Consider the following 25,928-nt stretch of genomic DNA (forward strand, 5'->3'; position numbering starts at 1 on the left):
CTGTGCAAGTTCTATGTGGGTTCTGTGTGGGTTTTGTATGGATTCTGTGTGGGTTCTGTGCTAGTTCTATGCAGGTTCTGTGTGGGTTCTGTGCAGGTTCTGTGCAGGTTCTGTGTGGATTCTGTGTGGGTTCTGTGCGGGTTCTGTGTGGGTTCTATGCGGGTTCTATGAGGGTTCTGTGTGGATTCTGTGTGGGTTCTGTGCAGGTTCTGTGTGGGTTCTGTGCAAGTTCTATAAAGGTTCTGTGTGGGTTCTATGCAGGTTCTGTGTGGGTTCTTTGCAGGTTCTGTGTAGGTTCTGTGTGGGTTCTGTGCAGGTTCTGCATGAATACAAAGAGCCGTTTCCTTCCGTGTGGTCTCAGGGTGCCTTCCTCTTCATACTGAGGGAACCATGTGTAAACATCTGGCAAAGAGGGGGATCACCCCAGTCTAGAGGGACCCCAAGGCGGGGAGACACAGGCAACACGGACATGCTTCCCGCCCTGCACCCTAGGGCCTGGCTCCTGCGGGAGGTCTGTGGAAGCTCCTGCCAGGGTTCAAGGTGATGTTCCTTAGAGTCGGGGCGTGGCAGGGAGATAAGAAGGGGGTGGGGTCAGCAGAGTTTCTTTCCTTCGAGACCTCTCAGGCCTCTCGACAGGGCCTGGGAGGCCACTAAGGCCCCACTGGGCTGGCTAAGTAGCCACCAGCTTTCACCCCACTGCCCAGGGCCACTCCTGCCAGGCTCTGGGAAGGGCTCAGTCCTGAGTTGAGGCCAGGCTGAAGAGTGACTGCCAGGGGACAGGGTGACATTCCCAGCTCCCTCCCTCTCTTGAGCTGCCAATAACCTGTCCCCAAGTCACGGCATGAGATGTGTAGACCTTGATTTGCTGCTGACAGTGTCAGAGTTCTCCAGGGGCAAACATGCATCCATCAGGAGAGGCGGCGCGAAGGACTGAGTGTCTGCATGCGGGAGTCCCAGGTTGGCTCCCAGGCATTGCCCAGAGTCTGAGAACTGCAAGGAGCACACACTGAGCACTGACCCGGAAACGGCCCCTGAGCACCTTCCAGGTGTAGCCTGGAGGTAAAAAACAAACCAAACATAAAACCCCCAAGAGCATCTTCCCTCGGTACAACGCAGCAGGAACTGCATAATGAGGCACCTGCAGAGGCAGCGAACCCCAAACGCCCACAGAGCTGATAAATTTATGCCCAGAAATTATACCAAACCCCAGTGAATCACCCGCTTGACAGCTGGTTGTCGAGCTACCCAGAGACACCCATTCCCAGCAGGGCCATTAAAAAGCAAAACACATTAAAGAGCAAAACATCAGGGCACAAGGCATGTGAGAACACACACATGCAAACGCGCATGCACACAAACACCACACATACACACCACATAGAGGTTCACACATACACATGCACTCCTACACACCACACACAGGCTCACACATGCTTACATACATGCCACTCACAAGCTCACACATACCTATGCACTTATACACACATACACACCACACACAGGTTCACACATGCATTTATATACAGGCTCACACACACTAACATACACATCACATACACATACATACATATGCACTTATACAAGGCTCACATATACATGCACTTACATATACACACCACACTCAGGCTCACATACACATGCTCACATACATATATATGTGCTTACACATATACACCACACACAAACTCACACATGCTTACAAACTAGACACCACACACTCATGCATGCTCACAGAGAAACACAACACACACCCATGCACATATGCACACACATACACACATTTACATGCATTCTCTGTCTCTGTGTCTCTGTCTCTGTGTCTCTCTTTCTCTCTTTCTCTCTCCTTCCCTCCCTCTCCCTGTCCATCTCCCTCTCCCCCAAGCAGCATTCCCACAAAACCACACCAGTGATGTTCCTTTGTCCCAGCACGGGGCAGATGGAGGGACGCATGTGCTCTCTGTGAAGGAGAGCTGTGTGTTTGTGGAAGAGATTTTTAAAACGCGAAGCTAATCAACCATATGACACAATGGTAATACAATGGCACTTGAAAATATTTACCAAACCAAACACGGGTGCTCAGTCAATGCCGAGCACTCACCAGGCCTGACAGGAACAGATAAGGTGGGGACCAGCAGGTCATTGAGCCGACTCTCGCAGATCCTGCATTTCCTGTTCCAGGTTCCAGGGCCCCGGGCACTGCCAAGGTCACGGGTTAATCAGCTGTGGTGTCCAAGGAGAGAGATCAGGACAGATCGCAGCACTGCAGGAGTCCCAGGCCAACACCCCAGCCGCAGACGGACACAGCCCACCCATCTGGCCCAGAAAGACACGGGGTCCAGCGTCCACCCCCCTACCTCGCCTGCCCTTGTCCCTTATTAGTCTTCCTGGGCAGGCGACACAGGCACTGGAGGCCCAAACTGGCACCAGTTCTCCAACCACCTCCCACAGACTAGCACTGTCCCGTGTCACGTGGATTCGCTTATTCCCCCATGAGCAGAGTCTGGCTCTTTGAGCCACACGTGCACTTCTTGGATGGTGTGTGTGGCCTCGTGGACTCGTCTCCCTACGGCACCAACTCTACACGTGTAGGGACAGCCTCCTCCGACTCGGGGCTCACGCGTTTTTGATCTTGTCCCTCGCCCCAAAGCTCCCCCTCTTGCTATCGACTTCTTTGGAAAAACAGATTTATTTTTCACTCAAACCATACGCTTTTAATATGGAGCCTTAAAGAAGAAAAAAAAAAGTTCCTAACCCCCAAGCAACATTATTAGGGTTTGGGCTTATTACCTCCCAGCTTTTAGTTTTGGGTGCATTTTTTTTTGGGGGGGGGTCTGGCTGAAAGGGGACACACTTTTGGTGCTCAAGGGCTACTCCTGGCTCTGTGCTCTGGAGTCACTCCTGCCAGCACCTGGGCAACAGACAAGCTACAGGCCTCTGGTGGGTATGTTTCAAGCAAAGCTATGAACAAAACTGCTTCTTTTTGAACTTACAGGATTTTTTTTGTTTGTTTTGTTTTTTAGCACAGCGGGTAGGGCATTTGCCTTGCACGCAGCTGACACGGGTTTGATTCCTCTGTCCCTCTCAGAGAGCCCTACAAGCTACCAAGACTATCCCACCCACACGGGAAAGCCTGGCAAGCTCCCCGTGGCATATTCGATATGCCAAAAACAGTAACAAGTCTCACAATGGAGACATTACTGGTGCCCGCTCGAGCAAATCGATGAACAGCAGGAGTACAGTGCTAGTTTTTAATTGAATCACTGTGAAATAGACCCTTACAAAGCTGTTCATGATTGGATTTCAGTCATACAGTATTGCAACACTCATCCCTCCACCAACGTACCTTTCCCAGCACCAGTGTCCCCAGGTTCCCTCCCATCACCCCCACCCACTGCCTGCCACTATGGCAGGTGCTTACTCTCTCTCTCTCTCTCTCTCTCTCTCTCTCTCTCTCTCTCTCTCTCTCTCCTCTCTTGCTCTTGCTCTCTCCTTTTGGGCATTGTTAAATCTATAGTTATATCATAAAAATTCCCCACTGGGGGGCCCAAAAGATAATACAGCAAGTCAAGCATTTGCCTTGAACATAGCTGACTGGGTTTCCATCCTCGGCACCACACCCAGGACCCCATCAGGGATGATCCCTGAGCACAGAGCCAGGGGGTAAGGCCTGAGCACCAATGGTGTGGCCCAGACCACCCCCACGCTCCCCCGCAACAATCTCCAATATGGTTCTTCTAGATATATGCAATCCCAATGGCTGTTCAATCATCTGAATTTGCCATACCTAGAATTTCTCCTACTCCTGGCCATTATTTCTATGGGCTTCAAGAATACAACCAAGGTTTTACTGAACCAGGCTGGACACGTAGGTTTTCAAGGTTGCTCTATGCAGTTACTTTTTGAGGGTGTCTGAGCGATGCACCCCTCAATTTCCTCATTGTTGGATAAATACAGGCCCCTCATGGTTAAATATCCATCAAGGCAGAAGGAACGTCCTCTGCAGACCCCAGGTCATCCTCAGCTATCAATAATCAGTCCTGTAAACACTGGCACTCAACTCTCGGTGTCTTGGCCCCCTCCCCCCAAGGCCTGTCTCCCTCTCCTAATTGTGATAGGGGATCTCTTTCACACTCTCGCCAGACCCCGAACAACCCTGCCAGTCTGACTGCTCGGGAAACTGGCCTTGCCCCAGCTGCCCACAGCAGCCGATTTGGGGAGACCTGGGGAGACCCAGGTGGGCTGGTTCTTCCTTACTGCCAATGGCCCTGCCTCCTGCAACCAGGTCAGTCGTGGAATCTAACATTGCTGCAGGTGTGGAACACGGGGTGATGTGAAGATGATGAACACAGCCCAGCAAGCACGTGGGGACGTCCCCAAGTCTAGCTGTGTGGGGGAGGGGGGAGGGTTGAGGTGGGGGGATTCCCCGGTTGTCAAGGGTCCCCTCTATGACCCCTGGTCACATCACTAATGAATCCTGCAGGCCGGCCCCCACACTCAGCACCCTAGAACAAAGGGGTTCCCTCTTGCTTCTGTGTTCCTCATTCAATCATTCACTGCATATTTTTGGGCCTCTGGATACAGATCAGCAACAGAGAAGGGGAGACATGGAGACCACGTTTCACCACGCTCACAGCTTCCTGTCTGGCACGGGTGTTCCAGAGCTGGAGATCCAGGGGGAGCTCTCACCCTGTTCCAGCACCCCAATTTCCATGCTGGGCGCAAAGGTCACAGATGCCTGGACCGCGAATCATCATTTCTCAGGCTCTCAGCATGCTAAGTCACTTCACACACAAGCCAGGAAGCAAAGTTCCCAGCCACTTGGACACATCAGCTGCCAGCCTGTTTTATGTTTCCAACGGGAAAATGGGAAACAGCTTGGACCCATGAACCATGACAATTGCCCTCAAAGGCACACTTTCTCCTTCTCGGAGAGGTGCTGAGACCCACCTGGAAGGCGGAAGCATTGGGCGGGCATGGCTTCAGGCTTCATCTGCAATTGCTCAATAAGGATGGAGCCCCCTGGGGTTTCGGAAGCAGAGAGACAGCAAGGGATTGCTGAGCAGATGCTGCATCGCCTACATCCTGGATTAAGTCTCTGCGGTCCCTCTACTATTGCCAGGCCCAAGGCAGACGTTCAGGAAGTATGTGAGTATGTGTGTGTGTGTGTGTGTGTGTGTGTGTGTGTGTGTGTGGTGGTGGAGTTCAACAAGAGCTACACTCATTAAAAACAGACAACTGGGGCCGGAGCAATAGCACAGCAGGTAGGGCGTTCACCTTGCATGTGGCTGTCCTGGGTTCAATCCCCAGCATCCTACTTGATTTCCTGAACACTACCAGGAGTCATTCCTGAGTTCAGAGCCAGGAATAACCCCTGAGCAACACCAGTGTGACCCACAAGGCCAAAAATTAAATTAAAAACAGATAACCCTGCCCACAAGGACTCCTGCCCGCCAGTGGACATGACCAACGCTCTGCCCGGGGGTCCTCACCCGCACCTGGCATGAACTCTGCATTGCATGGTCCTGCCGGGGCCCTGAAGGCTGGAAAAGAGAAATCCAGGTGGCATCACCCACACACCCCAGCTTTGGGTGAGCCCGAAGTGCTTTTGTCTGGGCTCCCGACAGACAAACGCAGCATTGTGGCGGCCTGGCCTCCAGGGAAAGCCGCGCTGCTGCCGTGCCCTGGATGGGAAGGGCTGTGCATATTAAGTCAGACAGGCTGCGTCCCCATGGGCTGCAAACCTGTCCCCGCAGGATGCTCAGAGAGCAGCTTCTGACGGGGTAAACAAAGCTCCCACGTGGGCGGTGCTGGGAAGAGCAGAAGTTCACGCGGGCACAGCGGCAGGGCCTGCCCCCACCCCAAATGTCGCTCCCGGCTGCTCAGAACTCTGCTGCCAGCACCAAGACTCTCATGTTCACCAGCCACTTTGGATCACTCCTGCTCGGGCAGCAGAGGGGAAGAACTGCAAATGACAAGCAGGCTTCAGTGACGAGTCACCCCAAATGCCTACTCTGCGCTTGACCTCAGGGGAAAGAGAGCGGGGCAGTGGCCCATGGGCTAGGGGGTGCTCACATATGCGGGGACTCGGGGATCCACTCACTGCACCCCCATCCCGTTCCCTACAAGCTGGAATTTCCCAGCCCCGGGTCCCTTACACCATGGAAATGGATTTTCCCAAAGTTAAGGGGACTGGGAGGGTGGCAGGTGCGGGGGGAGGGAATAATGATTCGGAAACTGGTAATAAGGGATTCACGGCAGCTCCGCATCTTTGAGTGCCGGAGTCTTCCCTCTCAGAGAAGGGAAGAACAGGGAGAGGGAGAAGGATTCAGCCTGGGGCCTCCTTCTCCCAAGAGCAGAGAGCAGCTTCTCCACTCAGCATCTTTCTCTTCCCCACACTTGTCCTTAGCTCCAGTCCCTGGCCTTCTCTGTGCTCCTGCTCTGGTCTCTCTGTCAGCCAAAGGGCAGCGCTGTCCTGGCAGCCCAGCGAAGGCTGAACTCTGTCCCGGGCCCCCTCCAGCCTTCCTGGGACCATCTGCTGCCACAAAAATACCTGTGAGTATCGCGAGACAGGCAGGCTTCTGCCGGACATTTCACAAAACTTTCCACACTGCGTTTCCTTATCCATACCGAGTCCTGGCTGAGACAAGGTCCTGGCTATCAGTGAGAGAAGGCCTTGGACTCAAACATTGACTCATCACTGTAAGCTGCTCAAACACCCACCGAAGATTCACCATTGATCCATTCCCGGAGGTTAAAAATGGGACGGGACGCATCCCAGAGCTGGAATTTCCCAAATGAAATCCATGCTTTTTTTTTTAATTTTTAAAAAATTTTTATTAGTGAGACACCATGAGGTACTATTGTAGACTTACAAATTTTTGTGCTTGGGTTTCAATTATACATTGATCAAGTACCCATCCCTCCACCAGTACCCATTTTCCACCACCACGTATCCCAGTATCCCTCCCACCCCCCATCCCCTGCATCCCACCCTGCCTCTGTGGCAGGGCATTCCCTCTTGTTCTCTCTCCCCTTTTGGGTGTTGTGGTTTGGACAAGAGACATTGAGTGGCAATTATGTTTGGTCTATAGTCTACTTTCAGCATGCTTCTCCCATCCTGGGAGGATCCTCCCAACACCCTTTATTTGGTGCTCCCTTCTCTATCTGAGCTCCCTTTTCCCCTAGCATGTGTGGCTGGCCTCTAAGCCATGGAGCAAAATTCCTGGTACTAATCTCGGCCACTCTTGGGTGTTAGTCTCTTATTTTGTTACTTTATGTTCCTCAGATGAATGCAACTTTCTGTGTCTATCCCTGAGTGCCTGAGAACAGATGACTGGTTAAAGAAACTTTGGTAAATCTACACAATGGAGTACTATGTAGCTGTTAGAAAAGATGAAGTCATGAAATTTACATACAAGTGGTACTACATGGAAAGTATCATGTTAAGCGAAATGAGTCAGAAAGAGAGGGATAGACACAGAATATTTTTATTTTTAAAGGGGACTTCTCCTACGGAGCTTGATTTTTTGGTTTGGTTTGGTTTAGGTGTGGTTTAGGAGGTTACATCCAGCCGTGCTCAGGGCCCACTCCTGGCTCTGTGCTCAGGGCTTTCCCCCAGTAGAGCTCCAGGGACCGTGTGGTGCCAGGGATGGAAGCCGAGTCTCCCACATGCAAAGCATGAGCACTGCTTGCTGAGTTCCCACTCTAGTCCTGGAGTTTGCTTTTTCATTCTGTGTTTTAACTTATCACTGACTTACAGGACTATGGAATTTCAGGGGGTTGATTCACACCTCTATGTGTGGAAGCTCAAGTGTCATCACCCCCACATAAAAGACCCTCTAGGGCATGGTAAAACACTTGCCTTGCACAAGACAGATCAGGGTTCGATCCCCAGCACCCTGTATGGTCCACCAAGCCCCCCAGGAGTGATCCCTGAGCACAGAACTATGAGTAAGTCGTAAGCACCACAAGGTGTTCCCCCCCATTAAATAAGAACCCTCTACACCCCACCCACTCCTTCCCCCCATTTCCTCCCCCTCCAGTACCACTACAGTTTTCAATGAATCTGTCTAGACAAGGAGCTGCTTCATTGCACCCACCAACTGCCCCCTGCACCGTGTTATCCCATCAATGGCCAAGACCTAGAGACCATAAAACCCAGCTCCTGGAAGTGCGTGGCCACATTTGCGGCCACGCAACCTCTTATTATCTAGTTCTTACTCTTGGAGAACCCAGCAGGCTACCGAGAATATCCTGCCTGCACGGCAGAGTCTGGCAGACTCCCAGTGGCGTATTCAATATGCCAAAACCCAGTAACAATAATGGGTCTCATTCCCCAGACCCTGAAAGACCCTCAAATGTGGCACTTTCTAAAATCTCAGGGCTGGGATAAAGGAGATGTTATCGGTGCCTGCTCGAGGAAATCAATGAACAACAGGATGACAGTGATACAGTGATTTTTTTTTACAGGTTGATTTGCTTTTTCATAGTTTTTCATGTTCCACAGATGAGTGAACCTCTTGGTAATTATTTTCATGTCTTTATTTCACTTGGTATACTGACTTCAAATTCCGTCCATTTTGTCCCTAAAGTATAATTTCATCTTTTTTTTTAATGTCACAAACATATTCCATCGAGTCTATGTACTACTTCTTTCTGTAGGAATCTGTCCACAGCATGGAAGCTGACACCATGTTTTGGCAATTGCCAATTATGCTGCTATGAACATGGAGGGTGTAAATAGCCTTTCAGATGAGTGTTTTTCTCTCCTCGGATAAGTGCCTGGGAGTGGTGTTCCTGGATCAGAAGGCACCTTCTGGGCAATTCTCAACCAACCAGCCCAGGGGTTCCATTGAGGGTCTGAGGATATGGTCCTGTACTGGGAATTATTAGGGTCACCCTAGTGATGCTAATGGTGCTCAGATACCTCCAGGGCTGCACCCAGCAATGACTAAGAGACCATGTATTGGAGGGAATCAAATGAGGGTTGGCCAAATACAAGGCGTGTGCCTTAACCCTTGTACTATCTTTCCAGCCCTGAAATTTCCATTTCTAAAAACTCCCCATTTAGACCCAGTCTACAAAGCTGCTATATTCACCTGAGGAGGAGCACTGTCCAATGAAACTTTGAGAAACCACGGTGATGCTTTATGCTGTACTATACAACGAGAGCCACGAACAATCTTGATTTTGTTCAGTTTTAATTTATGTAAATTTAATGAGTCATTTTCTGCCTACAATATTGCAAGGTAGGGCGGTTTAGAGTACCTGGTATTATAGCTGGTGCTCAATAAATATTTACTCAAGGAAAGAATGAATGGACCAGAACTCCCCCATAACCAAGTTTGACCAGGCAAGATTCTGGTGCTTATGGCAAATAAATCCCTTTTTAAAAGTCAGCAAGGTTCATGATAACCTCTTCTATGCAACCATAATGTTCCAAAGGAGAGAGAAAGAGACAGACAGACAGACAGAGAGGGAGGGAGAGAGGGAGGGAGGGAGGGAAGGAGGGGGAAAGTGCCTACCATAAAGACCGGCTGGGGGGAAGGTGGTGGAAGGGAAACTGGGTATGTTGACAGTGGGAAATGTGCACTGGTGGAGGGTTGGGTGTTGGAACACTGTCTGACTGAAACCCGACCATGATCAGCTTTGTAACTCTGTATCTCATGGTGATTCAATTAAAATAATGAACTAATTAACCAAAAAAGTTAACAAGCTTCTGCCCTTCTGAGTGAGGGACTTAGTGACCCCAGGCTTTCTCATGCCGTAAACCAGAAACCCAGCCCAGCCTAAGCCCCATTGCACCATCCTGGCATCCAAGGGGCACACCCTGCAGTGCTCAGGGGTTATTCCTTGCTCTGTCCTCAGGAGTGATCCAGGGGGCTGCAGCGATAGTACAACAGGGAGGGTGTTTGCCTTGCATCCGACCAACCTGAGTTTGATCCCCAGCATCCCATATGGTCCCCCAAGCCCCGCCAGGAGTAATTCCTGAGTACAGAGACAGGAGGAAAGCCCTGAGCATCACCAGGTGTGACCCCGGGTAGCACTCGGTGGCAGGGCCTAAATCAGGGTGGCATCCCTAACCACAGGCAATCCAAGTGCCACCTTCCATAGGGGACGCCTGGGTCCCCAGAAGCAGGAAGAGGAGGCAAACTTGACAGAGTCAAAAGAGAAAAGGATCTGGTGGGCATGGACTCTAGGTGAGGCTGTCCTGGCAACTTGAGGTCAGAGAGATGTGTCTGTAATTCTTGAACGTTCTTAACTACCCCTCCCCACCCCCTAACACACAGACACACACACACTCACACAGAGGCTCTGTCCTGAGAGGTAGGAAACATCTGCCCTCGGAGTGTTGCTTCAGACACGTCGAGTTCCGGGAGGCTTTCACCTCAAGTGGCCTTGCTCCTCTTCCCTTTCTGCTCTACTTGCTGCCACTATCTGCCCCACCTCCTCCCAAAGGTCCTGCCAGGCCAGCTCTGGGGAATTCCCTTCCTCAGCTTTCAGGCCTTATGTGTGGAGTGTCTCCTGAGGGACTCTCACTGCCTGAGGGAAAGGCACTGGCGACTCTTTCCTCAGTGGCTCCAGTGCATTTTATCTCCATCCTCCAGTTCAAGAGGCCCCTCTTGGTAAAGCAAACGGTTAGCCACAGCCTTCATCTTGATGCAGCCTGTGGAGAGGGCCTGGCTGCAATCCTTCCCCCGTGAGAGGGAGCCCCATCCAGGTGGCGCCCGGCTGCAAACTCTCCTTCCCACACAGTACATTTCTTGTGAGAGAAATCTCTATTCTGACACGTTCTCAGGGGTTTCCCCTTAGAGATGGCTTGGGAGGCTACCAGGTGGCTGTTCCTTCACCCAAGACTGACACTTCCAAGCTACTCAGCAAAGTACCTCCCGGCTTTGCCTCAAGCTGGAAAGAGCCTTGATTTCATTGCTTCGTTGTGTGTTTGGAGACTCAAGGGCCAAGATCAAATATCGCTGACTGGACCGTTTCTCACCACAGTTAATCGAGCTACAAGCATTCAAAGGCATTGATGAAATAAAGACTCTAATGGGACGCCACTCAGCGGTAGAGCATTTGCCTCGATGGGTGAGGCTCTGGGTGAGGCTCTGGGTTCGGTCTCTGCTAACACAGAAAAATTCAATAAGAACAATAAACACTCTCAGATAATTGGGTAAAGTAAGTGGTTCCTGGAGCACTCCAGAGAGTCTCTGAATTGAAAATATTCTTCCAAGAGTATTCAGAGCACTGTGGGTTCCAGGTTGCCCCAGGTCCTGCCGTCATCATCCGCTCACATGCTTGTCTTGTTCTTCTAAATAAAGGACCACTTCAATGAAGACTTGGCAAAACTAATTTGACGGGGTTGGCGAGTTACTTCATCTATATTTAGCTCCAAAATTTAAAAAAAATAAAATGAAAGAGAGAAACCATTTGAAAATGAAAGTCTACCTCTTCCCCAACTAAAATCTGGTAATACTTGTTTTGCTTTGGTTTCTGGATCATACCCACCAGTACTTAACTCAGTGGCTCTGCGCACAGGGGTCATTCCTGGAAGGGGACTCGAAGAATTATATGGGATGCCAGGGAATAAACCTGGGTCAGTCACATGCAAGGCAAGTGCTCCTCTCTCTGTACTATCCCCCCTGACTCCTTTCTGGTAATACTATATACCAAAAAACAAACAATTGCTCTAGGAGGCCAAAATAGTACAGCCAGTACTATAGTATGCAGAATACATGTGTGTGTGTGTGTATGTGTATGTGTATACATAAAATCTTTACAATATAGCAATAGGATAGCAAGTATAATAGTACAGCAGTGAACATCACTGAGTATGGCCCAAACCACCCCCCTTAAAATCTTTTTTTAAAACCCTATGAAACTAATGCTTGCAATACAATAAAAAAAAATCAAACAACCCAATTGAAAACGGGCAAGGTATCTGAACACACATTCCTCCAGGAAAGATGTGTGCCTAGGTAATGGGCATGTGAGAGGTATGCCACCTCCTGTCACCAGAAATGGGAAATGATAATCAAGAGATGCTCCATCAGACACAGTAACTCTGTTGGCCCTTCAGCAAAGACAGAAAATGCCAATGGTTGCTGCCATTCTGAAGAAACTCGAATTCTCTGCTGACAGGAATATATATATATATATATATATATATATATATATATATATATATATGCCATACCAGTCAGCAAGTCTTCCACTTAAGTATCTGTCCAAAAGATATGAAAATGTGGGTCTACCAAGACACGTATGCAAATGTTCATAGCAGTGTTATTCGCATCAGCTTTAAAAGATAGAAACAATACAAATACCAAGGGTGACCAATAATTAAACTGTGGGAAATTCAACCAATGGAATATTATTCAGTAATAAAAAGGGATTGACATTCTGAAACATACAATGACAGGGGTGAATATCAAAATATTATGCTAAGAGAAAGAAACCAGATAAAAAGGCTATGTATCATATAGTTTTACTTGTATGAAATTTATTGGAAGACAAAAAAAGAGACAGAAATCAGCAAAGTAGTTGTTCAGGGATGGTAAAAGATTAAATGCAAACAAGCAGGAGGAAACTGTATTGTTGGAAGTATTCTAAAACTTCCTGAGGCGAGAGTTGCACAATTATGTAATTTTACTAAAATTCAGCAACTCACTTACAATGCATGCATTTTATGATATACTTAAAGTGTATACCAATAAAACTATTCTTTAAAGCAATGAGAAAGCTGCATACAAATAAACTTAATTGGGAACTCCAAAAATGTCTCATTTGGCAACTGGAGAGATAGTACAATGGGTAGGGCACTTGTATTGCAAGCTGACAACCCGGGTTTAATCCCCAGTATCCTAAATGGTCCCCTGAGCACCAGCAAGTGTGCCTCCCCCAAATTAACAACAAAAAAAAAGTCTCATGTGATGCTAATTTAAAAAGAGCATAAATACCCCAGGGGCTATTATGTTTAGAAATTTGACATGTTTAAAAATTTGTGCCATTTTAAATATTAATTTATTCTTTTCTGTATTTGTAATACCCGACAGGACATTAAGAACACTGAAGGAAAACCAAACTTTAAGGCACTCCAGACTTGCCCCAACCCAACACGTGCCCAGCATTGGCAGAGACAGCCAGAGCAAGAGCCCAGGAGGCTGGCACTCAGTGTAAGTCTGAAACAAATGGCACTTTGCCTGCAAGGTCTCCCTACTCCAAGCACAGTGCTCAGAGACCTCTTCCAAAAGCCCACACATCTGCTGACCTCACTGGAACAACTTCTCTACCTCACACTGTATGCTACGTCTTCCGGGTGTCGCACCCACAACTGGCCAGTCAGGTGTCTAGCATCAGCCCAAACCTGTTGTCCTTAGAATTCTTGAGAAAGAGAACTAAAATTGTGTGGGAGAGAGAGAAAGAGTGTGTGTTTATGTGAGACTATGTGTGAAAGGGCACCGTGAGTCTGTGTGTGTGTGTGAAAGTCTGTGTACATGAGAAAGTGTGTATGTGAATGTATATGAGTGTGTATGAATGTGTGTGAAAGAAAGTGTGAGAGTGTGTGAGAAAGTGTGCATGAGAAATTGTGGATGGTATGTGAAAGAGAACATGTGAGAGAATGTGCGTGAGAAAGCCTGTGAATGAGAGAGGGGGAGTGAGTATGAGTGTGTGTGTGAGAAAGCATGTGAGAGTGTATGTGAGAAAGTGTGTGAAAGAAAGTGTGAGAGTGTGTGTGTGAGAGAGAAAGTATGTGTGTATGAGAGATTGTGTATGGTATGTAAAAGAGAAGGTGTGAGAGAATGTGTGTGAGAAAGCCTGTGAATGAGATAGGGGGAGTGAGTGTGAGTGTGTGTGTGAGTGTGAGAGTGTATGTGAGAAAGTGTGTATGTGAATATATATGAGTGTGTGACTGTGTGTGAAATAAAGTATGAGAGTGTGTGTGAGAGAAAGAAAGTGCATGTGTATGAGAGATTATGTATGGTGTGTGAAAAAGAGTGTGTTGGGGAAATGGGTGTGAGAGAGCCTGTAAATGGGAGGGGTGGAGTGAGTATGTGAGAGTGTGTGTGTGTGTGTGTGTGTGAAAATGTGTGTGAAAATGTGTGTATGTGAGAGCAGATGTGAAAAAGTGTTTGTGAATGTGTATGAGTGTGTGAATATGTGTGAAAGAAAGTATGAGAGTGTGTGTGAGAGAGAAAGTGTATATGTGTGTAAGAGATTGTGTATGGTATATGAAAGACAGTGTGTGAGAGAATGTATGTGAGAGAACCTGTAAATGAGAGGGAGGGAGGAGTGAGTGTGTGTGTGAATGTGTGTGTGTTTGCGTGTCTGTATGGTTTCTGTAGAGAAGGGAAGGGAAGACAGAGAAACTGAGAGTTCATTATTAAGCGTTTGGTTCACAGGAGAGACCAGCAAGCCAGAAAATCTAGAGACCTGGCTGGCACTCTGGAGATCCACTTCATGCCACTGTTTCCATCTTCAACAGGAGGACAAAATTCTTCCTGGCAGGAGCTCAGTCTTTCCCTGACTCCTTGAAGGACCTGAGTGACCCTTGAGCACAGGGCCCAGGGGCGGTCACTGCCCCAGCTCCATGCGCCCCACAGGTCCTTGGCAGACACTTGCAAACCAGCAGGCGCAGACGCCCATAAACTCCACAGGCTCAGCCGTGTTACCTACTTTCCCATGACACGCTTCACAAACTCACACGCCCTACATATGAGACTAAGAAGGGGGAGTGAGGAGGTACCTCAAAGGGCCACAGGGCCTGCTCCGGGCAGCATCTCCTCAGAAGGCCCAAACACTGAACCAAGTGACATCAGAAATGAACCCCAGACCCTACTTGGGAGGCTCCCTACCACACCCCACAAATAATACTGATACAACGAAGCTGGCATTATTTGATCACCCGGCCTATTTTCTCCTTCTATAATCATTGCAAAAAAAAAAAAAAAAAAAACGGTTCAAGGCCAGTGTGAAGCTCATGAGGTGGGTATAAAACCTACATAATCAAGAAATGTCTGTTTTGAAAGGACAGCTGTTGAAACATATGACTAAAACCCAATCCTGAACACGACGATCACGACCACCCTGTTGTTCGTCGATTGCCTCGAGCAGGTGCCAGTAACGTCTTCTTCGTCCTAGCCCTGAGATTTTTTTTTTTTAAAGTGCCATATTCAAGGCTTTTTCAGGGTTAGGAGAATGAGACCCATCATTGTTACTGGTATTTGGCATATTGGGTATACCACGGGGAGTTTGCCAGACTCTGCCGTGTGGGCATGTTACATTTGGTAGCCTGACAGTTTGACCAAATTAGGAATGAGATGATAAGATGTCGCGCGGCCGCAAATGAGGCCGCGCGCTTCCGGGAGCTGAGTGTGATGATCTCTGGATCCTGGCCATTGTTGGAGTTACACGGCAGTTGGTGGGTGTAACTGTCTAGTTACTGGCAGGTCCAGTCCCAAACTGTGCAGGCTTGGAGATTTCAGCCCCGGGTCCCACACACCTGGGTTCCTCTGTCAGTTCTTTTATGCGTGAGGCTCATCCAAGTGTGTGGAAAGTGCTCCCAGCATGGCCTTGGCTGGGCCTCGGTGGTCTTCAGCTGTTGGGCCCTGGTGGAGACAGTCAGGCATAGGGTAGGAGACTCTGTCTTGTTCTCTCCCAGGAGAGAGAGCTTTGCGCAGTGGCAGTATCGTAGCCAATGAGGTTTATCCGAGGCGTGATTATTGCTAATTGAAAATCCTGAACAATTTTGTAAAAAAAAAAAAAAAGTTAACTAAATCATTTTTCTTTTAAAAAAGAAAGAAATCTTCTTTGTAAAATCTTTGTAAAATCTTCCACAAAAATCAGCATTCTCATTGCCGGCACTTCTTTGGAGTGGGAACACCCACTCTTCACACTAGCTCGGGGTGCACATTTCAGGGGGCTGAACCTGAGGTCTATATCCGGGAGCTGTTGCCAACAGGGCCCCGGCCCCGAGATGCACCCAGGAACCGGGAGGCTCTTGGGGCTGACATAAGGAGGGGCAGCTCCACAACACTACAGTACAAGGTGAGGAGCTTTCATTTCCAGGCACCACCCTGCCTCCAGAGGGTGAACCTTCAGCAGGCGTGTGGTGGGGTCTGGGTCACCCTTTCTGCAGCCGGAATCACACCTCCGTGAAGCCAGAACTGACTTCTTAACAAACCAAGCTTTGGAAGCCTGATTTATGCCCACAAAATGCAAGAACTTTTAACTGTGATCTCTGAATCTAGCAGGAGTGAACCATCTCTTCTGAAAATATTAAAATCTTTCAAAGCAGCCTTTGGGATAGGCTAAAGAACCCAGGTCACCGGAAGCAGTCCAAGGAACACTGATGTGAAGCAACCACCAAGGAGAGCCACTGGCTGGACCTCTCCTTTTCACTGTCGCACCAAACCTGGTATCTTTAATTCCAACGGACTGAGGAGAAAATAGAGTCTCTGGAGAATTTACCTTTGCCAAAGTCACATCCTTATAACCTGCCAACCTTTCCAAGCTTTGATTAGTTTTATGACTTCCAATAGCTTATAGAATGCTGCGCTCTGTGAGGTCACAATTGCTCAGATTCAAAAACACAGAAATAACTGCTTTTGTGTGTTTCTCTCTTTCCTTCCTTCTCTTCCTTTCTTCCTTCCTTCTTTCCTTCCCTCCCTCCCTCCCCTCCTCCTTCCCTTCCCTCTTTCTTTCCTCCCTTCTTCCCTTTCTTTTTGTTCCTGGGCCAAATGCAGCTGTTCTCAGGGCTAGCTCCTAGCTCTATGCTTAGGGATCACTCCTGGTGGGCTCAGGGGACCATATGGGATACGGGGGATCCAACGTGCTCAGTCACGTGCAAGGCAAGAGCCCTGCAGTCTGACTGCTGTTCGGCCCTGCTGTGTCTTTCTTTCATGGTGAAACCCTGTCTACCTGCCATTCATTTGCTGCCGCTTTTGGGGGGTGGGGAGAAGGTGTGACTTCCCCAATATCAGGGATCAAGATGTCCAACTTCTCTACTTGGCTTCTTCTAGCTACAACTTAAACTGCAGTGGAATTGGATGTTTTCCAAGCCAGATCTCATCACTGAAATAATCACTCGCCCGCACCGAATTTCGTCGAGATGAAATGTGATTGGTGATGCTGGACTTATCCTAACAGGAACTCACTAGAGTTCTTTGCTCATGCACATAAGGCCCCGGGGCTTCCTGAATTCTAGACCAAACTGATCGGCCAAAAGCCTTTCCCTGTCTTCCAGTGTTCATAGAGGAACAGACTGAGGAGGAGACACCCATGGCAGGGCAGTGTCTGCTGGGAACTCTGAACAGTGACACTCGCGTCCCCCCACACCATTTCCTGATCTGCCACCAGATCTCTGCTGCTGCGGTAACCAGGACCAGAGGGGACCCTGTCTCAACCCCAACTTCCTCCCAGCGCTCTCGCCCCTGTCCAGTCGCCCCTCCTCGCCATTGAGCAACCGCCCACACGGTGAAGTCGGTGAAGTCGAGCAGGAAGGGGCAGACCGCCCCAGGGCCCCAGCTAATGATGCCAAACAAGTCTGGGCAGGATCAAAGCTCAGAGAAACCCTCCAGCTCGTTGGACAGCCTTTCCCCAACCCACGGAGGTGATTCCCAGGAAAGCTGCCACGAGCCTCTCCCCAAGCCAGGGCAAGATAAGAAATTAAAAAAAAAAAAATTGGGGCTGGAGCCACAGCACAGCAGGTAAGGCGTTTGCCTTGCAAGCAGCTGACCTAGGTTCGATTCCCAGCATCCCATATGGTCCCCCTGAGCACCGCCAGGAGTAACCCCCTGAGAATTGCCGGGTGTGACCCAAAAAGAAAAAAAAAGGAAAAAAAACAAAGCCAGGGTAAGAACCCTGCAACACAATGGATGTGTTACACTGCACACGGAGGCAGCAGGCATGCTGCCCTCCCCCGCCACCCTTGGCTAGATGAGGAAGGCTGGCCAAGCGTGCTTGCTCCAGGAGAAAGAACTATTCCAGCTCTCACGCGCCTCCTGCAACATCCACACTGCCTGGAGAGAAAGTCTGGTGCCGGGGGCCCACCCCAAAAGCTGTTTGTAGCAAGACTGCAGAGGGTGGGATGGTGTGGAAAGCCAGCGAGGCTCTGCGCCTCTGCCTGCAGCCAGCTAGTGTCCTGCACTGACTGGCACATCCTGTTTATGATCATTGACTTTCCCTGGGTGCTCATCCATGCAGTGAAAACACACTCATTCGTCACTCGGCAAACGCTGATAGCGCGCGGACTGTGAGTCAGTGCCTGACACCGTCTCGGGGAGATAAGGCCGGGCTGGAGAACAGGACCCAGAGCCTCAAGGAACACACGTTCTGGGTGGGGAGAAACAGTAAGTCCAGAGAAAGTGAAGGGGATGAGAGGGGGATGAGATGGGGGATGGCAGAGAGGTGTGCGGGCAAGGTCTGATTGGGGGGGGGAAGGGCCCAAAAAGCCTTCTCCTCTCTCCTCAGAGAACATGTGTTGAAAGTCAATGGGATGAGAGGAGAAACCTGCTGGCAGAGGGAGAGGAAAGCTGTAAAGATAAAGTCAGCAAAGGAATATTGTGTCTGGCGACAGAAAAGAAGCCCAAGTGACCACAGGGGCATAAGCCCAGGGAGTATGAGGCCATTAAAGAGGCATGTCTGCGGGGGGTGGGAAAAACTCAAAATAATGGTGGTGGGAAGGGGTAATGGTGGTGGGATTGATGTTGGAATAGGGAGTGTAATAAATCATTGTGAATAACTTTATAAGCACTGTCCTATAACACTGTCTTCCCGTTGTTCATCAATTTGCTTGAGCGGACACCAGTAACATCTCACAACAAATTGTGAGACTTGTTGTTAGTGTTTTTGGCATATCGAATACATCACGGGTAGCTTGCCAGGCTTTGCCGTGAGGGTGAGTTACCCTCGGTAGCTTGCCGGGCTCTCTGAGAGGGGCAGAAGAATCGAACCTGGATCAGCCACGTGCAAGGCAAATGCCTTACCACTATGCTATCACTCCAGCCCCAAATAACTTTATAAAAATAAAATAAAATTGAAAAACTTTTTTCTAAAAAAAAAAGAAAAATACCCCAAATTCTAAAAAGAGTCTTCACCTGTTTAAGGTCAATTTCAAGATAAAATTACAGACTACAGGCCAAATATTTTTAAGACATTTTATCTCTTATAATGCCATAACAGTTGCATCAACCCATTCTCAGTCTTCACCTAAATATAATGACACCACTTTAAAATATAACTATTTATTTATTGCCTCTTTGGGGGGGTCATACCCAGCAATGCTCAGGGGATACTCCTCACTCTGCATTTAGGAATTACTCCTGGCAGTGCTTGGGGGGACCATTTGGGATGCCGGGAATTGAACCCGGGTCAGCCGCATGCAAGGCAAATGCCCTCCCCACTGGACTACTGCTGCAGCACAAATATAACAAATTTTTATGTTAACCATTTTTAAGCAAATAAAGATAGTATGCCGATTATAAAAAAAGGGGGGGGGGCATGCCTGGGTGTGGGGGTGTCGGGGAAGAATGGAGGTTGAGGCCAGGCAGGGTCTTCCAGGCTAGACCAGTCACAGCAAGGGAGAGCTAGGGGGTGACCAAACACCAAGGGAGCCCCTGAAAGGCTCTGAGTCAGGACACGGTGTCAGACCAGACCAGGTGTGCAACAAGCATGGCCCAGCAGCGTCTAAGCTCAGCATGAGGGCGGGAGTGACCAGCCAGGAGTGCCCTGGACACAAAGGTACGAAACACGACCCCTGGCTGCACTCAGGGACCCGGACTCCAGGTGCAAAGGCTCACAAGAAAGGGGGCCAAGGGTGGTCAGATAGGCCCGGGGGACATCCACGCTAGAAGAAATCATCCACGAGTCCCCCACCAGCCGCTCCAGAGACGGTCCCACAGAATAAGATGTTTCCAGAAGAACACACCTGGATCATTCGCAAAAGACTGCATAAGTGAAGGACGGCAAGCGACCAACATGCTGAGTCTGGGGGAACTGGTGGGAGAAGCTGTTTCAGTCTGACCAAGAAATACTATGTAAGCAACAAATGGGAATGGGCACTTTTATGCTCTGTATTTTTTTAATATACATATATGTGTAAAGAGATTTTCAAGATCAAATTATGTCCTGATGAAACAATATGCTGGGGGCCTTATAAATTGTGTCAAGCACATTTTGGATACTTATAAGCACATGCATTCGCCAGAATACCTGGGAAAATCTTCAAAAGAAGACAGAAAGAGTGGGCAGCTGGAAGACAGACGAGTCACATACTCAGAGCATTTGAAAATTATCTGATATTAATACAAAACCTATTTTTTTAACAACTGTAAGCACTGTCCTCCCGTTGTTTATCGATTTGCTCGAGCCAGCACCAGTAACGTCTCCATTGTGAGACTTGTTGTTACTGTTTTTGGCATATCAAATATGCCACTGAGAGCTTGCCAGGCTCTGCTATGTGGACAGGACACTCTCGGTAGCTTGCCGGGCTCTCCGAGAGGGGTGGAGGAATCGAACCCGGGTCAGGCTCATGCAAGGCAAATGCCCTACTCACTGTGCAATTGCTACAGCGGGTAAATTTTAAATTTTAGATAAAGGCTTAATTAAAATGCCTGCAGGAAAAAAAGTGAGTTTCCATGGTACTGGGACCATAGGAGGTGGGCTGTGGGCCTGAGGGAGGGGAGGGATTCTTGGAGGCGACAAATAGGGCTGAGTCCCTGAGGCTGGACAGGCATCACCCACAAATAGCACAGAAGCGAGCTCCTGACAGAAAGTCCTCATCACTGGCTGTGGAAGCACAAGGGTCATTCAAGTAAGTCCCTGTGGTTTGGTGTAGCTGGTATTCTAGAAGGTTCCAGCAGAACAGTAGATGGGACTGGCTCCTCAGAGACTCATCACTGTTAAGCTGAAGCATTTTCTAGAAGTGATGGAAATGAAGAGCCATGAGATAGATGATCAGGGACTCGGTGGCTGAAGGCACTAAGCAGTGGGGGGTGGGCAGATCCTTCTATGGGGAGCAATGAGGCCAGAGAGGGCAGATACCAGAGGGTGGAGGAAGCAGCATTAACCACAATGGAGCAATAGATCCAAGGGGAAGTCACAGGAAGAAACGATCACCTTGAAGAAATGATAACCTTGGCTACCAGTATCCAAAAGAAGAACCTACAGCTTAAGGAGCAAGTTTAGGGAATGAAAGAGAAAGTGGCAGCCTGGAGAGGCATAATAGTGGGTTCAAACCTCCAGCTGTATGTCCCTGAGAAAGTCAATGATGCAGGGCTGGAATAATAGTACAGCGGTGGCAATCGCCCTGCATGCATCCAACCCAGCTTCGATCCTCGGCAACTCCATACAGTCCACTGAGCCCTGCTAGGAGTGACCCCTGAGTGCAAAGCCAGGAGGAAGCCCTGAGCACCACCAGGTGTGGTCCAAAAATAAGAGAGAGAGAGACACAGAGAGAGAGAAAGAGAGAGAGAGAGAGAGAGAGAGAGAGAGAGAGAGAGAGAGAGAGAATCAACAACCCATAATTCAGACTTCTACTTGCTGCTCCACAAGTGCAGGCGAGGTTTGCCTTCAACTGACATCATTAAAACTAATCCAGAGAGGGAGGCAGAGCCTCTCCCTTCCAGCAGGTTTCAGAAGCCTCCATACCGACTGTGCCATGTAAACAGGTCTACAGCACAGCTCCTGAAATGTGCAGCCACATAAGTGGCCGCACGACAGATATTCTCAGCAAATTACATGCTGCTCACAGTTATTTCTTCCTGTCATTCCGTGAAGACAGGGAGAGAAGAAAGAGAGTAAGCCCAGCCTAGCCCTGCAACATCTTCCAGGAGGTCTGACTACAAAGATTCACCCCCAGCACAGCAAGAACACTGGAAAATCAGTGGAGAGAACACATAGAAGTCCACTGCGCTTAACGAGCAAAAACAATTTTCACCCAGACATAAATAACATGAGTAACTCCTCAGACAATGTCTTTATTGACATCATGAAGAGGAGGATCAGTGACCTTAAAGAAATGATGGCACAGGTAGTCAGCAAAGCATTAGAAAGTGTAAGAGTCAAAATGAAAAAAAAAAAAACCTACGCAATTAGAAATGAAGAATATGGGGCTGGAGTGATAGCACAGCAGGTAGGGCGTTGACCTTGCATGCGGCAAACCCGGGTTCGATTCCCAGCACCCCATATGGTCCCCCGAGCACTCCAGGAGTAATTCCTGAGTGCATGAGCCAGGAATAACCCCTGTACAATTCCAGGTGGGACCCAAAAAGAAAAAGAAAGAAAGAATATGGCGGGAAATATAGAAAACTCAAAAGAAGCTCTGAAGAGAATAACAGAAGCTGAGCAGAAAATCAAGAAGTTCTAAGATGACAAAGAGGAAACCACTAGGAAACAGAAGAAAGTGGAAAGTAGTCTGAAAAGTACTGAACAGTACACCAAAGAACTATGGAATGAATTCAAGGGGAACAAACGAAGAACCATAGGATTCCCTGAAGAATAGGCAAATGTGATAAAGGAACAACAGTTAAAGAAATCATCACTAAGAACTTCCCAGAGTTGAGGATTACAGGCACTGTTATCCAAGAGGACTGAATGGTCCCAGAAAAAAACAGACTCAACTACAAAAACCTGGGTTCGATTCCTCCACCCCTCTTGGAGAGCCTGGCAAGCTACTGAGTGTATCCCGCCCGCACGGCAGAGCCTGGCAAGCTCCCCATGGCGTATTCAATATGCCAAAAACAGTAACAAGTCTCACAATGGAGACCTTACTGGTGCCCACTCGAGCAAATCCATGAACAACAGGAGGACAGTGCTACAGTTCAGTGCTACAAACAAAGGAGAGCCCATAAGACATACAGCAGATCTATCAAATGAAACTTCATGAGCCAAAAGAGTATGGAGGAAGATAGCAAAAATACTCAACAAAACGAAACCTCACCAAAAATACTCTATCCAGCTAGGTTATCAATCAGATTTGAAGAAACAAAACAGAGCTTCATGGACAGACAACAGCTTAGGGAATTCAAAGTCTCAAAACCAGTTTTGGAAGAAGAATTAAAAGAGCTTCTCTAAAGGACAGGATAAACTTCCCAACATGTGACACTGAGTACGGCACACACAAACAGTACATGAGGTTGCTTCATACTGGATTAAGAATAGTATATTTACTCCTACCTGGCTAAGGGATTTTATACATTTTCAGTAATGAATTAACGTCTTAGTTATACTGGTTAAAATTACCTCGCAATCAATCATCACAAATTGACTGTTATTGATTTATTTTCTGATAAGTGCACTTGCCATTCCTGCGAGTATTGTTGGCACAAGTAATAGGAAATAAATTTGTTATATGCCTGTCAAGGGGGCAGGCTGAGGAGTGGGAGGAACCTGGGGACACTGGTGGAGGAAGAGGGGACACTGGTGGTAGGATTGGTGTTGGAATATTATATGGCTGAAACAAATCTATTATGAACAAAGTTATAAATCACAGTGTCTTAAAAATTCTTTTCAATCTGTAATTCAGGGAGGGGTCTCTCAGGTTCTGTTGCCTACTCTAAAATGAACTGATATTTTAAAGGATGATTTTAATCTGGAAATGCAATGTTCATCTGCCATGTTGCTTGGCACATTATCGGTACTTGAACAGTGGCAATTAGGGATCAGAAAATCGGACAGCAGTTAGATTCCTGGCACTACAAGTTGCCCCCAAACACTTCTGAGTGTGATGCTGGTGACCGTTGGCACTGCCAGGGTGGCCCAGAGATCTCTAGCACTGCAGGGCCCAATTAGCAGTTCATCTACAGACACTGGCATTGAATCATTAGCCCAGTTGGCCAAGAACTGCCAGTGGGACCCCCTAGTCTTTCTGGGTACCACTTGAGAACTCAGGATTCCATAAATACTTTTAGGAATTAAAAGAGATGTATATGATTCGGGCTGGCGCAATAGCACAGTGGGTAGGGCATTTCCCTTACACGCGGCCAACCCAGGCGACACAGGTTCGATTCCTCCGCCCCTCCCAGAGAGCCTGGCAAGCTACGAAGAGTATCTCGCCCACAGGGCAAAGCCTGGCAAGCTACCTGTGACGTATTCGATATGCCAAACACAGTAACAAGTATCACAATGGAGACGTTATGGGGCCCACTCAAGCAAATTGATGAACAATGGGACAGTGACAGTGACAGTGACAGTGATAGTGTATGATTCAGTTGATTCCAGGCTTCCTTCCTCTCTGGAGCCTAGATTGTACCCTCACCTTGACAGGTCTACACCACATGACAAGCAGTAAAGATCTATCACCAACGCTAATTAAACTAATTAAATCTCAGGTCTTTGCTAACCTAAGGATGACTAACCAGGACTAATTCAGATCGACTTATTTCAATTCCAGCAAATATTAGTATCTATGACCATAAAGGCCAGAGCAGCCCAAAAACTGTTTGAGGTTTGACACTTCCTGTGTTGTATGTGTTATGCCACTAACTGTGACAGTGAAGTTAACCAAGATGCCCATCCTGCCAAGTCCCCCCAGACCCAGAGCAGAGAATGCCAGGCCCGGATGTCCCCTTAAGATGAAGTCCAGAAAGAGATCAAATTAAAAGAGACCAAAATAGCTGGACGCCACGTCTAAATCCAGTATCTCCACAGTCTCTACACACATAGATTTCCCCAAAATGATCTAGACGGTATAAAAAGCCCAACACCTCCATGCAAAAGGACAAAACCCTATTTCTCAGTCATGTTGATTTTAAAAAAGTCTTTTTTTAAAGTTTTTAATGTATCACCATGAGGTACAGTTACAGACTTACAAACTTTCATGCTTACGTTTCAGTCATGCAATGATTGAGTACCCATGCATCCACCAGTGCCCATTCTCCACCACCAGTGTTCCCAGTATCCCTCCCACCACCCCACCACCCCCCGCCTCTGTGGCAGGCACATTCCCTTTTACTTTTTCTCTCCTTTTGGGTGTTGTGGTCTGCAGTGCAGATATTAAGTGGCCAACATATTCGGTCTATAGTCTACTTTTAGCATGCATCTCTCATCCTGAGCACCCCGCCAAGCACCCCCTCTCTTATCTCAGCTGCCTTTTCCTCCAGCATAAAATGAGTCTTTCTTATGCCTCTTGTTTTCAAAATGATAATTCAAGTGAATCTGTTTTGTTTGTTTTGTTTTGGGGGAACATGCAGCTGTGTTCAGGGCTTACTACTGGCTCTGCAATCAGGGATCACTCCTGATGGTGCTCAGGGGATCAGGGGTTGAACCAGGGTCAGCGACATGCAAGGTATGTGCTTCAACCCCTATACATCTGTCTGTCCTGGCGATCATATGAGGGTGAGTGGGGAACAGAGGAATCTTTGAAGAATGAGAACTGAAGAAGTATATAAATATGTACCATATGATTCCCCTCTCTGGAAGTCAGGGCTTCCGAATATTTTCATGACTAATGCAATGAAGGAAAAAGGTCAGAAACCCGGAACATTCCTGCATGCCAGGTTAGAAGGAATCAGCCCACATCACTGAGCCGTTACAGTGCGTGGATCAAGGGTCCACCATTTTTATCTGACCCCTCATGAGCCATCCAAGAGATGGTGCCCTGTTTCATACAGTGCTCCAAGATGAGATGGTTCGATACTAGGTGTGTACTGGGTATATGTAGTTTCACATAGTAAGCAGAAGTTAGCTATGCAACGTACATGTGAGATCAAAACAAGCATAAAACAATATTGGCCAGAACCCAGTTACATTCTATCCAAGGCCCAAGAAACCCAGGCCACAAAGATCAGAAGCTTAATAAAATGAACTCCTTGGTCATGGGCATCCTATGTGATGTTCCATCCAAGAGCAGAACCGTTTGATATTTAACACCTCATTTTCCTAAGAATTCCACATACGGGCCACAGAGCCTTTGATAGGCTGAAAGTGTATGT

At 48.1% G+C, this 25,928-nt stretch overlaps 1 protein-coding gene and 1 pseudogene across 1 annotated transcript in view; one reads left to right on the forward strand and one right to left on the reverse strand.

Annotated features, from left to right (window-relative positions):
* Window positions 1–25,928, reverse strand: part of GFOD1 (Gfo/Idh/MocA-like oxidoreductase domain containing 1) — a 105,590-nt gene that overhangs the window by 78,043 nt on the left and 1,619 nt on the right. The window lies entirely within an intron of this gene.
* Window positions 15,666–15,794, forward strand: LOC130040516 (uncharacterized; annotated as a pseudogene).

Source organism: Sorex fumeus, unplaced genomic scaffold, assembly GCF_029834395.1.
Source record: "Sorex fumeus unplaced genomic scaffold, SorFum_2.1 ptg000094l, whole genome shotgun sequence".
NCBI lineage: Eukaryota > Metazoa > Chordata > Mammalia > Eulipotyphla > Soricidae > Sorex > Sorex fumeus.